The 15,390-nt window shown below is 46.1% G+C and overlaps 1 long non-coding RNA gene across 1 annotated transcript; it reads left to right on the top strand.

Moving 5' to 3' along the window:
* The first annotated feature begins 68 nt into the window (after window positions 1-68).
* On the top strand, window positions 69-10,157 carry LOC136619878 (uncharacterized). The gene is made up of 3 exons (XR_010791075.1): window positions 69-1,022; window positions 1,096-1,135; window positions 10,079-10,157. It is a non-coding gene; the product is annotated as an uncharacterized lncRNA (long non-coding RNA).
* Window positions 10,158-15,390: the final 5,233 nt, after the last annotated feature.

Here is a 15,390-nt window from a genome sequence, read left to right on the forward strand (position 1 = left end):
TGTGACTATCTATGGTGACTGCGTGTGGCTGACTATTTACGGTGACTGCATGTGACTATCTACGGTGTGTAATGATGATGATTATTGAATGTGTTGATGGCTGTACGGTGTGTGTATGTGCACATGTATGGGTATGAGCCATCAATGTGTGAGACAGTGTCTGTGGGCATGCGTGTGACTATACAAAAGATACTCATCTTCATCAGTCGCAGCCGATGTCTGGGTCCTCCTCTGCTTGGCAGAATTTTCTCAAGGATGGATACCGGCGGAGGGTCTTACAGAGGATGCAGTCTGGATGCTTGAACCGTGTGTCGCTGATGAAGTCTTCCTCGTCCATCCTGAATATTGGAATAGCCAAGCTGTGATCCGGCTGCCGCTCTCTTGTCCATGCACAATGGGAAGGGCCCTCTGCCATCACCTAGAATGAAACAGTGTATCAATATCATTAGCACTACTGACTCTTCATCAAAGACCGGAGTATTTTATATGATTTCTACTAACCAGATCACAGGTAGTTCGGTCCACCCAAGCTCTAAATCCCATCCGGCGGAGCAGCTGGTCCTGATGCTGGAAGAGTACTTCTGTATTCTCCATCCAGGTGTTTCCTAGGGCCCAGGGGTAGATCTGCCACCGAAACGGGAATTCCTCTTCCATCTGATTGGCTAAGAACCTGGCAGAAAAGATTAAACGAGATGATAGAACGAGTCAAAACCGTGTAGAGCGGATTATCTATATAAGAAGGAGAGACCTGGAGAAAAGGGGAGAGCTAATGAACACTAGTGTTAGTAATGTTACCGGATCCTGGAATCCTCTCCGAATTTCACTCGGACTCTCCTGTTACTTGTTTACTATTCATTTTTATATTTACAGATCTGGTATAATAAAAGCAACTTACAGAGCTGGGAAGAAGTTCTTTCGATATTCCTCGGTACGGAGTCCGGCTCTCCTGAAGTACACGAGGACCATCTCCAGGAGGTACTGGTGGGAGGAGAAGGACAGTTAGAGGCTGCGACTACTAACAAGTAAAGGATATAATAACTACTCTGGATGAGTAAATCTCATTGTCACATCTAATAAGGACTATTATGTCACCAGGTTATACAGTGCGGTGTGTCTCCAGGCCTATTACACTAGCGTAAGTCCCTATATGTATATATGGTGAATATTCTGTAATATTACCTTGTCAGATATCTTCAAACATCCATCACAGGCGAGGAACAGCCAATGATATTTATCCTCTAGAAAAAAAAAGAAAATGATCAATTTGTTTAGTGACTACAGTAAAGTTACATAATTTAACCTGATTCAACACTACAACCATTGGAAAGGCCCAATGTGTCTTACCGAGGACATTGAGGAACGCTGCCATCTCCTGCGGTTGGGCCCGGTCATCCCTCCTCCTCTTCGGAGGGTCTTCCTCTTCCCTTAGAATGATCACTCTCATCCTTCAAATTTGATACAGACCCTTCAATCTGAGCATAATATCATGTATTTTTGCATTTTCATTTACATAAAGTCATCTTTTCAAGAATAAAAAAAATACTAAACTATTATAATATACATTACCATTCTCTTTTATTTACTAATCTATAGTCAGTTATATTACTTCTTGTATAGACCATGATCCGTGACTATCAACATGCTGCTGTGGAACAATTCCCCAGCACTAAAAATGTAATCTTATACCTTCATAAATCTAAGCTTTTTTAGTTTGTTAAAATTTTATCATTTAAAAAGAGATCCCTTTTCCTCTTCCATCCTCTGTCGTCTCGTCTGAACAGGGTACGTAGTATCCAAGCTACGGCGTCCATGATCCTTAACAGGGGAAATAAAAAGGGTTTATTAGGACAAACCCTTCCAGTGTAACTGCATTACACATGTAAATCCCAGTGCAGTCCCTATAGACCTGTCATTACATTATGTGTATGTGTCCCTATAGACCAGTCATTACATTATGTGTATGTGTCCCTATAGAGCTGTCAGTACATTATATGTATGTGTCCCTCCCCGTACAGTAACTGAGCCCTAGAAAGGGCTTCATAGCTTACCTGGAGGTCACGTTGTCTCTTCTACATAGAAAAGAAGAAATAAAGTGTCAAAGATTTGGAAGGGGGGGGGGCGTGGCCTGCGACCAGCATGGAGAGTCGCAAGTGAGAGGAGCTCCCCAGAGGGGACATCAAAATCCGCTTATAATCCTGGCCTGACCAGAACTAGAACACCTCAAACAACACCAAGGGGTTCCTAATCCCCTACAGATAAGCCGGACCGCAGCTGGGGTCGATTGCAGCCTCCTGGCACCCATAATAGAGCTGCGGACTGTGGCGGGAGCGAGACGGTGCCAACGCCCTGCCACTTTCCCGCGCTCTGCACATAGCCTAACCCGCCGCCGCATCTTGCCGCCCGGCTACGCCGAGACTTCTGCGGGCTGCCCTCTCCCATTTGCCATCCAGCGGGAGACTCCTCTGAAACCCGGAGCTGACTGCACCGCTCCACTCAAGCCGGGGTCCCCCTACGCTATCCCCAGGCCGCGGAGGCCTGCACCTGATCGTAAGTCGGGTGGGGGCAACCCCCCTTACTGAAACCGCCAACCATACCCCTGCAGAGAAGGACACCCCGCTTACCCTGCATCCGAAGCCGGACCACCGCCACGAGACCTGCGCGGGAGCCACGAACCATCTGCCGGCTCCGACCACCCCGACACCGATTACCTGCGACTTCCTGGCGGCCGTTCCGATCCAGGTCTGATCTCGCGAGCTGGGGCTCGCTGCCCGTTCCCCGTCGGTGAGTGGCTGTTCCCGGCTGGATCCACGACGGGACAGTACGCTCCCCCTGCCCCGCCTGGAGCCGCTACAACGATGCCGAGCACCTGCCCCCTCTGAGAGACGCCGCAGAACATCTTTGGGCCTGCGCGGCTGCTCCGGGACCCGACGGAGGCTGCGATCTGCTGGAGCCACCGCACTGCAGCCCCTGCCGCTACACAGCAGCGACACCCGGCACCTCGCGGCGTGCCGTCCGCGGAGCTGCGCACCGACCCGATACCGGCCCCGCAGGCCGAGGACCTCTCCTACCTCCGGTGCGGGCTGTGGCTGGCCCAGCCGCCTCTGACGGCTCACTCCCAGCGGCTCATCTCCGGTTTACCCTGCCACCACCGGACCACGGTGCCCGGGACTCTACACCCGAAGGGATTTCCTTCCCGGGTCCGGCCCTGCGGAGCCGGCGACAAACTGTAAGTTACCCACAAGGGGCTGAGGGACAACACCCAGGACTAACCATATAGACCCTCCACAGTCGCAGGCTTTGGCTAGGCGGCCAACGACAAAACCACCCTACCGCCTAAGATAACTGAGGGGCCGACTACCCTAATATTCTCCTACGAGCGGACTGGGTTGGACTAGACCAACAAAACAAGGGGCACCGCGGCAGACACTGACCTACCTCAGACCCTAAACCACATCGGCGGGGGCGGCCTGCTGTGCCCTGCAGCCGACGAACCGCCGCATTTGACTGCCGCAGCCCCCTGCCCCTTATACAGCGGCCTGACCTAGGCCAGAGATAATTGGGCGCTACCACGGTCCAGACGACCGAACACTCTCCTCTCAACAGCCCATAATAATACAAAGATACAGACCACTGATCTCTACAAGAATACACCGACACCATCTATACTACAGCGACAACCTTCATAACCCGCCGCGCCAATCTAACGAATTCTATCATGAGTACACGCGCTAAAGGCGGCACCGAAAAGTTAAAGGAATTCTCCCGCACTGAATCCCCTGATCACACCCCGCGTGCAACGCGACCCACACAGACGAAACAGTCTGAAAATGAAACAAGGCAAAACCCAGAACCCACCATGCGCCAACTTCTAGATGCGATCAACACTTGCAAAACCTCTCTTACTAACAAAATAGAGGAGATCAAATCCGACGTCTCCCTGTTAAGACAATACTTGCATAATATGCGTGACAGAATACGGGAGATGGAGGACCACGTCTCCAACGCAGAAGATTCACTGCGCCCACTAACTACAGCGCTCAAAAAGGCAACAAGAGCAATAGAATTCTGTCAGTCCCAAACAGATGACTTAGAAAATCGCTCGCGCCGTAACAACCTACGCATAATAGGCCTACCCGAAAAATCAGAGGGCTCTCACCTGGAAACATTCGCTGAGACTTGGTGAAAACGTTACTGGGAGACGACACCTCTACCCATTTTACAGTAGAAAGAGCCCATCGAGTCCCTACGAAACCACCACACCCGGGAGCCCCCCCCCCCCCCGCGCCCCTTTATAGTAAGGATCCTAAACTGCAGAGACCGAGATGCGGCATTGCGCCAAGCCAGACTAAAGGGCCCATTAAAGTACAATAATACAGCGATTTCCATATTTCCCGACTTCTCTGCCGAACTACAAAAACAGAGAGTCACCTTCACAGAAGTGAAGCGGAAATTCAAAGAAAGACAAATCCCCTACTCAATGGCATACCCAGCTCACCTACGAATAGTAGCCCAGGGAAAAACGGTCTTCCTCCAATCTCCCGCAGAGGCCCTGGAGTGGCTAGATATGCATTCTGAAACACCAAGAGGATGAATGACCCCATCATACTTAGCAACAGGACTTTAAACGTTGCTGCAACCCAAGTTCTCGGCGCCCCCTCGATGCATAGGCGGTGTGAAACATGGCCGAGGCAACCTTAAGTTACTTCTGAGACCCGGCGGTCAGCCTTAAAGGGGTTGTCCCGCGGCAGCAAGTGGGTCTATACACTTCTGTATGGCCATATTAATGCATTTTGTAATGTACATTGTGCATTAATTATGAGCCATACAGAAGTTATAAGAAGTTTTTCACTTACCTGCTCCGTTGCTAGCGTCCTCGTTTCCATGGAGCCGACTAATTTTCGCCGTCTAATGGCCAAATTAGCCGCGCTTGCGCAGTCCGGGTCTTCTGCTTTTCTGAATGGGGCTCCGTGTAGCTCCGCCCCGTCACGTGCCGATTCCAGCCAATCAGGAGGCTGGAATCGGCAATGGACCGCACAGAAGCCCTGCGGTCCACCGAGTGAGAAGATCCCCGCGGCCATCTTCATCAGGTAAGTAAGAAGTCACCGGAGCGCAGGGATTCAGGTAAGCACTCTCCGGTGTTCTTTTTTAACCCCTGCATCGGGGTTGTCTCGCGCCGAACGGGGGGGGGGGGGGGGGGGTTGAAAAAAAAAAAACCCCGTTTCGGCGCGGGACAACCCCTTTAAACCTTAAAGGCCACCAAGAGACTCCCCCCAACAGCATAACATCTGCTACTTCTAATTAGATTGTAGCTAAATCGTTTCCCTTTTTCTTTGGTTTTCTATTTTTTTCCCTTCTCTTTTCCCTTGTCTCTTTATCCTCCCTCTTTCCTAACTCTTTTATTCTGTTGTTCTTTGGCACCCGCGTCACAATTTTAAAGAGATGTCAAAGATTAATGGTTCAAACTGTTGTATTCTGTTCTGCATTAATGTTTTTTACAAGCAGGCGCTAACACAACCCCTCCCCTCACACCCACCAACGCCCTACCTCCTCCCCCACCCAAAGGGCACAGACATGATAGCTAAACCTTACACCCACGTAAGCAATGACATCCCTAAAATGTCTTAGCTGGAATGTTCGGGGGCTCGGCACAGCACTTAAGCGAAGGACAGTGTTCTCATACATTAAACAAATAAACCCACACATCAGCTTACAAGAGACCCATCTCATCAGGGACAAGGCAGACACCCTCTTAAAACCATGGATCCAGTGGACCGCCCGCTCCTTCCACACCTCCTTCTCCAGGGGCGTCTTGGTACTAATTCACAAGTCGCTACGCTGGAACCCAATTGTCACCCGCAGGGACCCCGAAGGAAGATTCATATTTGTATACGGAGAAATAGACTCCAAACCATATGTCATCCTATCCATCTACAACCCACCTCACAACAATCTTCACCTTCTGCAGACCGCCATAGCGTTTGCACATCATTACCCGTTGGCAGGAGTGATCTGCCTAGGTGACTTTAACATGATAATGGACCCTACTAAAGACAAATTCCATACACCCCTCTCTAACCCCACTCCCACTTTAAATTCCCCTCTGAGACAACTAGTCGAAAGCGTCGGATGGGTTGACCTCGGGCGACTCTATCACCCCGAAACACGAGAATATACCTGCCACTCACCGGGCTACAACGCGTTGACAAGAATCGATTAAATATTCAGTTCCATGGAACTGGCAGTATACCTCTAAAACATAACACACTGCCCGAGAGGCATCTCTGACCACAGCTCTATACTGTTAACCCTAAAATTCCCTCAACTCAGTATAAAGCCCACTTGGAAACTGCACCCATTCTGGCTTAAGCTCATTGGACCGGATGACCAGACACCCTTCCACATCTCTCTATTCCTAGATGCCCATAGCGACAATACCCATCCCGCCTTGAAGTGGGACACTCTTAAGGCCTATATCAGAGGATTCCTTAAGTCGGCCATCTCATATATTAAAAAATCAACATCTCAGGCCGATAAAGAGATAGAAAATCAGACCCTAGAAGCCGAAAAAATATATATATCTTCCCCCACAGAAGCTAATAAAATAGCCTGGCTCAGTCTATCCCGACTCTATAGACACCAAATACATGCTAAAGCCAAACGCCAACTCTTCTTCTCCAAACACTACTTTGAGCTAGGAAACCAATCTAGTCACTTACTCGCCAATCTTATCAAGCGTGAAAACCAAACAAACACGATCCTCAAGATCAAAAATCAACGGGGAATGGAGTTCACTGATGCCCCGTCTATCACAAATTGCTTTAAAGAATTCTACGCGAACTTGTATACCTCTTCCTCTCATAACACGGTGGCAGACATCTTGGACTACCTAAAAGACTTAAATTTCCCAACCCTCTCTGAAGAGCAGGTTGACCTCCTAGAAGCCCCTATTACTTTGGAAGAGATTCAACTAATAATCCAAGACATGGCTCTCAATAAATCACCAGGACCCGATGGTCTCCCAATAGAGACATACCGCAAATACAACGAACAACTAGGCCCACAACTCCTTGAGGTACTAAACCAAGCACAGTTAGACAAAATACTCCCACCTTCATTCTATAAAGCCTCCATAGTAGTGATCCTGAAACCTGAGAAGGACCCTACAGACTGTATCTCTTACCGGCCTATATCACTGGTAAATACAGATTACAAGATCCTAACCAAAATCCTAGCCACCAGACTAAATCAGGTGATCCTTTCCATCATACACCCCGACCAGATGGGCTTCATGCCAGGAAAGTCCACGACCATAAATATCCGTAGAGTCCAAACAGCTATCCAACTAGGTAAGCAATATAACATGCCCTGGGCTCTGGTCTCACTTGACATGGCAAAAGCTTTCGATTCTGTGGAGTGGGCTTTTCAAGAAGCCTGTCTGATCTGCTTTGGATTCGGACCTAACTTTCAACAATGGGTCAAAACTGTATACAAGTCCCCAAGCGCAAATGTAATCGTCAATGGCATCCCATCGATGGAATTCCAATTGGCAAGAGGCACCCGACAGGGATGCCCTCTATCCCCGGCCTTATTTGCCATAGCCATTGAAGCACTGGCAATTCGATTAAGAAGCGCCCCCAGCGTGACCGGCATTAAATGGGCAGACCTTGAAAGCAAACTGGGACTATACGCAGATGACACAATCCTATTCTTATCGAACCCATCAAACTCCTTTGCCCAAGCTATGACACACATAGATAAATTCTCCCATTTCTCCGGACTATATGTCAACTGGTCCAAATTAACAATCCTCTACACAGAGACTGGCCCAAAAAATGACCCCTGCGTTGCAAGATATGGACTAAAACCAGTCTCAACATTCAAATACCTGGGGATGCTCATGTCATATGACCATAACAATGCAATAGCAGATAACATAAACCCACTCTTAGACAACATAAAACATAGACTGAAACGATGGGCTAAGCTACCACTTTCTGTTGCTGGGCGCATAAATCTCATTAAAATGGTCATCCAACCCAAATGTCTATACATATTACAGCATATGCCAGTGAGTGTCCCCAAACGCTTTTTCAAGTCCCTAAATTCCCTAATTATAACATTTATCTGGAACTCCTCCCGTTCCAAACGGAGCCGATCAACCTTACAAAGACCCAAAGAACAAGCCGGAATGGCCCTTCCGGACCTCCGGCTCTATTACCTGGCAGGGCAACTGCGAAATATCAGAGCCTGGGTCCTAGACAAAGAACTACCCATAGCAGACAAACAACTAGCTAAACAAGTAACATGACATAATCTCCTGAATTTTTTAGAATTCCTGGAATGCACTAAACCCACTGAATTAACCCCGCTTCATAAACTGGCTCTCAGCGTATGGAAAGAAGCAAAGACACTGCAGAATTACCAGGGTGTGATACCAGAACTTCCTCTTTGGAATAACCCCGGCCTTACCGCACTACAGTCCATCCCAGACCCAAAGTACTGGACAACCCAGGGGGTACACACACTAAAAGACATATACATAGACGGAACACTCCCCACATTCACGCAACTGCACGATAAGCTGCAGGCCTCGTACCTCCAACTATTCAGATTCTTCCAACTAAGACATGCTCTGAACTCTCAATTCCCTCCCACCTTGACCCGCATATCCAAGTTCCCCACAATAGGCATCCTCAAATCCCAAGGACCCAAAGGCCTAATATCAGCCCTATATACACATCTCCTTTCAGCAAAAATAGACCTCGGCCCACCCCCAGCATATGACAAATGGAGACTCACCATCACATCCCTTACACCTGAAGAGTGGCAGGACATCTCTGAATCCCATCTATCAGTGTCACCGGCCGTAAACAACAAGCTAATCCAATTATACATCATACATCAAGCCTACCTTACTCCCAACCGTCTGCATAAAATGCGAAATACCACCTCAGATTCATGCCAAAGATGCCACCAACCGAAAGCGGACTTCTAGCATCTGATTTGGGAGTGCCACTTCGTTAACGAGTTCTGGTCAAAAGTGACAGACCTCGTGAACTCACTTTTACGGCCCCCATTATCCATCGACCTGGACCCTAAGGTGGCGCTATTTGGTTTGCTGGAGGAGGAGATGTGGCCATACTACACTCGCGTTTTTCTTGAGAGAGCGCTGTTCCTAGCCTGTAAAGAGAGAGCCATAAAATGGATGGCAACAGAGCCCCCCTCAATCCCACACTGGATCCAAACTGTAAATACTGTAACCTCATATGAAAAAATCATACACCAAAACAGAGGCTGTCCGACTAAATTCCGAAAAGTATGGGGAGCCTGGCTAGACTCTCACTCTACTTTGACCACTGATTGAAATCTAAACCTACCCTATACTGACCCCCCCCCTCCCTCCCCGATCCCAACACCCCCCCCACCCCACCCCACTCATAAGTGCCTGAAAACTTGTAACTTTCCATTTTCAGGATCCGGAACAAAGAAGAACAGGACCTGAGTTTATTGTTGTTTTCATAAGTTCAAAAGTTTATTGTTACAAACGTATAATCAAATACCTTAAGAAATACAGTAACAAAATCCGTGTTAAATCGAACCAGGACTCTAACTGTATCCATATCACTATGTATCGTATAAATTTCTTTTCATTTTGTATTTCACAAATTGCCTATCAATAAATAAAACGAATTTAAAAAAAGATTATGTACAGATGGGACAAATTGTATCTTGAGTGTGATAGCAGTTTTTGAAGCTGCATTTCTCCGACAGAAATCTCGCAGAATTTCCGTGTGGTCATTCCGCGAGATTTTGGTCCTGTGTGAGCCCAGCCTAAGAGTCTAGCTAAAAAGTAGCCCATCTGTATATTATCTGTACTTAAAAAAAGTTTCATGCAAGTTTCCAAATAAGACTGGGATCCAAATTGAATGGGTCTTCTATTAAAGTAAGTGGAGCAAATAAAGACCATTTTAAAGGGCAAAAAAAAAGTGTCAAAGATTTAAGTTAATACAATAAAAAAAAATGAACGCTGCTCTATATTTATTGCTTATCACCCAAATATATCTATATTTATTCATAGATACGATTCCAAGAGAAGAGAGCAGCGCTGTGTGAGACGGTCCGGGCAGCGGAGGGATCCAGAGGCACAAGCTCCAGCCCATCTTCATATATTTATTTATTTTATTTTTTTTACACTAAAAGGAATGATTTTTCAGGGAAGTGCTTATATTTAAAGCTCTTCCCTGAAAATCACTTCAGGGATGCCAGCAGACCATTGCCTTCAATGGAGCCGCCGGCAGCAACTGCGGCTCCATTGAAGGCCATGCGTTCAAGACCTGTGGTGCACGCATGTCCTATCTTTACAGGCGCACGCCTATAAAACGCGAACATGTGAACACACCATAGGGAATTCAGTGGTTGTAACAGATGCGTGTTTTGTGCGCACATATGCACGCACATAAACGCGCTCGTTTGAATTCACCCTAAAAAGAAACAATTGTAGAGCTGATGATTTCTCTCACTGCTATCATAAAAAAATTAATAAAAGTTTTACAATAAAGTCTATGTACCCAAAAATGGAACCAATAAAACTACAGTTCGCCGCTCAAAAAACAAGCCCTCATACGGCCGTGCCGACGGAAAAGTAAAGTTATGGCTTTTGAAATGTGGAGATAAAAATCTCCCAAAAATCGTTTTATCCTTATGCCCAAAATAGGCCATGTCCTTAAAGGGGTTGTCCCGCGCCGAAACGGGTTTTTTTTTTTTTTCAATAGCCCCCCCGTTCGGCGCGAGACAAACCCGATGCAGGGATAAAAAAAAACAAACAGATAGTACTTACCCGAATCCCCGCGGTCCGGCGTCTTCATACTTACCTTGTGAAGATGGCCGCCGGGATCTTCACCCTCGGTGGACCGCAGGGCTTCTGTGCGGTCCATTGCCGATTCCAGCCTCCTGATTGGCTGGAATCGGCACACGTGACGGGGCGGAGCTACGAGGAGCCGCTCTCTGGCACGAGCGGCCCCATTCAGCAAAGGAGAAGACCGGACTGCGCAAGCGCGTCTAATCGGGCGATTAGACGCTGAAGATTAGACGGCACCATGGAGACGGGGACGCTAGCAACGGAACAGGTAAGTGAATAACTTCTGTATGGCTCATAATTAATGCACAATGTACATTACAAAGTGCATTAATATGGCCATACAGAAGTGTATACCCCCACTTTGTTTCGCGGGACAACCCCTTTAAGGGGTTAATCAAAGTAAAGCCATGGAAATATTTCATCATAGTAGTAAAGTATAAAGTCAGTAATATAAATGAATGTTTCATGTATACAGAATTCTAGTAATAGGCATAGTAGTCTGGTATGTAAGGCCAATAAACCGAAGAATGAGGAATAAACGGCTACTAATTGTGTAGAAAAATACTTCTTTAGGCTAATTTATTTCATAATATAAAAAAAACAACAGAGAGAAACAAGAATGTGGGAATAACTGCCAAACTACTGTCCATCCAAATATATATATAGCCAGACACACAGTATATATGTTTTTGGTGGTGGCTGTGCATGTGTCTTGGGGCTTTTAGCACCCCCCCCTGGCTGTTTGTGCTAAATCCCCGGTCACTTCAAAGGGATTATCTCCCCAAAATAATGTATCACCTATCCATAGGACACATGATAAATGGATGATTGGTGTGGGTCCAACCACTGGGACCCCCAGTGTTTGTGAGAATGGCACATCCCAAGCCTCACTAAGTGAATGGAGAAGTGATTGCTCTATTTACTTAGTGAGACTTTGGGTCTGCATTATCATAATCCCTGGGGGTAGTAATCGCTAAAGTGAATGGCGATTTAGCAAGAACACGCACATATATGTTAAATAGAATGCACATGTGTTGGGAATACTGCAACAAATTCATCATAGATACATAATACTAAAACACAGAAAGAGCAAATACATCCAGTAGTACAAATAAAGTGTACAAAATAGATTACATAGAGAAGCAGAAGTACAAACTCGTGTCTAAATGTATTCAGAATCCTCCAAATATCCAAGTTACTCCAAAACCCCCATTATACAATTATGACGATACTAAAATTACTACTTTTTTAGGTTTTTCTACTTTTGCTCAATTAAAACCCTTTTGGGGATTTTTTTTCTTTTCCATTGTTGCATTGAGCGTCCCATAATGTTATTTTTTCATGGACGTCGCTCTGTCAGGGCTGTTTTTTGTGTGAAGAGCTGTACTTTTTTGCATTTTGCGGTACTTACTGCTTTTTTAATCACTTTTACAGCGTTTTTTTGGGAGGTAAAATTAACAAAATAAGCCTTTTGCCTCAATGTTTTTATTTTCTTATGGTTTTTGCCATGCAGAATAAATAGTGTGTTCAGTTTATTGTACGGGTCGTTAAAGATGATTCAAAATGTTTGGCTTTAATTTTTACAAAAATTTAAAAAGTGGAAAGTTGTTTTTTTTTAACACCTTTTATGTCCCTGTAGGGAACTTGAATCATAAAAGCTCTGATCTCCATGAGAATGCATTCCATGCCCTCCATGAGTAGCACTGCTTGTATAAGGTTACCTGTACATGCTATAGATCTCCGTAAAGATATGGTGATTTCCACTGATTCCCAGCTGCCCTCTGTACAAGTCCATGTGCCGCCTGGCATTGACGGCAATCACCAGAAGTCCACATGCTTTTCTGCAGCGTCTATGGGCAACCTCCGATATTTTCACTGGACTAACTAGAAATTGTTTTCTTCTTTTGCCTACCTTTGCATAGTTGCATTAATTAACCCCTTCCCGTCACAGGGCATAACTGTATGTCCTGGCAGAGAGGTACTCAACACAACAGGACGTACAGTAACGCCCTGGGGATAGCACAAGATCATAAGAGATTTTGCGCAGTCCAGCAGCGGGAGTCGGCTGTCACCGATAGCCAGCCTGCCACTGCAACAGCGGGGTCGCATCGGGACAGTGACACCAGCCCCCCCGCTGTTAAAACCCCTTTCCATGTAAAGGGTCCACAGTGGGAGAGCGCTCCCTCCGTGACGTCATCGGACTCTCGTGATGTAATTGCGGAGAGCCCGACAGGTTGCCATGGCAACAAAATGCCAAATACAGGCGGCCTGCATTGCCAGTGTCTATGATTGCTAATACCAGCGATAAGGCATTGCAGGACAGAAGTCCTGCAATGCCTTATGATAGTGATCATAGGTGCTAATGTACAAATCCCCTACAGAGACATAAACAGTATAAAAAAAGATAAAAATAATGTAAAAAAGAAAAATGTAAAAAAAAAACAACTTGTGCTTTTTCCCACATTAGCACAAAAAAACAACATATTTCGTTTCTGTAATGGCGCATACAATAAATTGAACACTCTTTTTATCTGCATGCTCAAAAGCTTAAAATAAACAAACTAAAAAACTAAGGTAAAATGCTTTTTTTTTCTTTCATTTTCCTGCCCCAAAAAAGTGATCATAAAAGCCGTGTGTACCCTAAAATGGTACCAAAAAAAACTACAGCTCGTCTCACAATAAATTAGCTCACAGAGTTCCGTCCATGAAAAAATAAAAAAGTTATAGGACTTTGAATGCAGCGATTTAAAAAATAATAACTTAAAGAAAAAAAGGTGTTTTATTGTGGAAAAGTAAAAAAAATAAGACTTTTGTTCTCATTGTAACCGTACCGACCCGCAGCAAACATTTATGGTGCGATTTATGCTGCATGATTAACGCTGTAAAATTAAAATATGTGACAGAATTGATGTTTTTCTCTTCCTGCTGTCATAAAAGTTTTACAATATAGTCCTATGTACTGAAAAATGGCACCAATACATACTACAGCTCGCCACGCAAAAAATAAGCCCTCATACGGCCGCGTCAACGGAAAAAGAAGATTTGATAGAAAAAAGAATGTGTAGAAGGTTTTCTTTTCCAATGATAAATAATATGGAAGTCAGACTATGGAACATTAAAAAATGTGTGAATATACTCTTTTAGGGTGCACTTACAGCATATTACAGCGGAACAGCGTGTCAAGAAGTAGATAACACTCCGTCACACAGGGCAAAGATAATCATATTACACTGCAGCATGTTCCCCTGTAAAACACGGGCAGAGCTAGGCTGATCGCAGCCGGCATCAGTTCAATGACTATGACAAGTGCCAGCTGCAACCAGCGTTTGCCTGCCTGGGTAGATAGATATGAGATAGATATTTAACTTTTGCCTCCAATCCCAACAACCCTTTGAAGTAGGAGCATGGTTTAGCATCTGGTACACTTAAAGGGATTGTGCCACAATTACAAGTTAGCCCCTCCCACAGAAAACGTTCCCTTACCGCTCCCAATAAAACCCTTGTTTTACCGCTACCGCTGTCTCTGAGAGCATTTCTCATGCCATGCAAACTTATTTCTTGCTACTCCCATGAGGTGACCAATGGCAGACTAGAATGCAGGTAGTTTGTTTTCCTGCTGGGGCCCCAGTTACAACCCAATCACTAAACAATCATTAAAATCTGTAAATCAATTGATTCCGTTGCGGAGCTCCTAGAACCTTCCGTGCCGGCTGGGAGTTGCAGTTTTCCAAACTAACTCTCAGTAAAATGTATAGGTCTGCAGCTGGCAGGATATGCTGCGAGTTGTAGTGTAATAGATAACCACAAATAGACACCTGTCGGAAATGTCCCAACAGCTTAAGACTTTGGCCGCCTGCAGACGGGCGGAATTTCCGCCCCTGGAAGCTGCCATAGGATTGCGTTAACAAACGCAATCCTAGGCAAATGGCCGTGATTTGGCCATGCAAAATCTTGCCTGGCAAACAAATCGCGGCATGCTCTATTTCTGTGCGGGGCTCACAGAAACATCACTCCCTGGCCACCAGCTCTACTCTGCACATGTGCCCGCTGCCCAGGAGCCGGCACATGAAAGAGCCAGGGCCGCGGGAGAGGTGAGTGCCCGCGCTGCTCTCTGCAGCCGCTCAGGTCACATGTATGCCGGGGGCTAAGGCATGTCTAGGCATCACTTGTTCTCCCTGCACAGCTCTGAGGCTTTTCAGCAGGCGGGAATTAAAAATGCAGGGAGAACAAGTGGCCACGCCTGAGCCACGGCAGCTGCAGACAGGTGAGTATATATTTTTTACTACAGCTAGGAATGATTTTTCAGGGAAGGGCTTATATTTAAAGCCCTTCCCTAAAAATCACTGCAGGGGTTGCCGGCAGGGAATTGCTTTCAACGAGGCCACCGGCAGCAGCAGTGTTGAGAGCAAGGCTCTTAACCCAAGATTTTGCTCCTAAATCAAAGCAAAAATTCGGGAGAGAGCCTGCTCTCAAGTCAAAAAGCTTGTGAGCTGAGGCACTCTTAACCCAACGTATCACTGTATAAATATGCA

Source organism: Eleutherodactylus coqui, chromosome 3 (genome assembly GCF_035609145.1).
Source record: "Eleutherodactylus coqui strain aEleCoq1 chromosome 3, aEleCoq1.hap1, whole genome shotgun sequence".
NCBI lineage: Eukaryota > Metazoa > Chordata > Amphibia > Anura > Eleutherodactylidae > Eleutherodactylus > Eleutherodactylus coqui.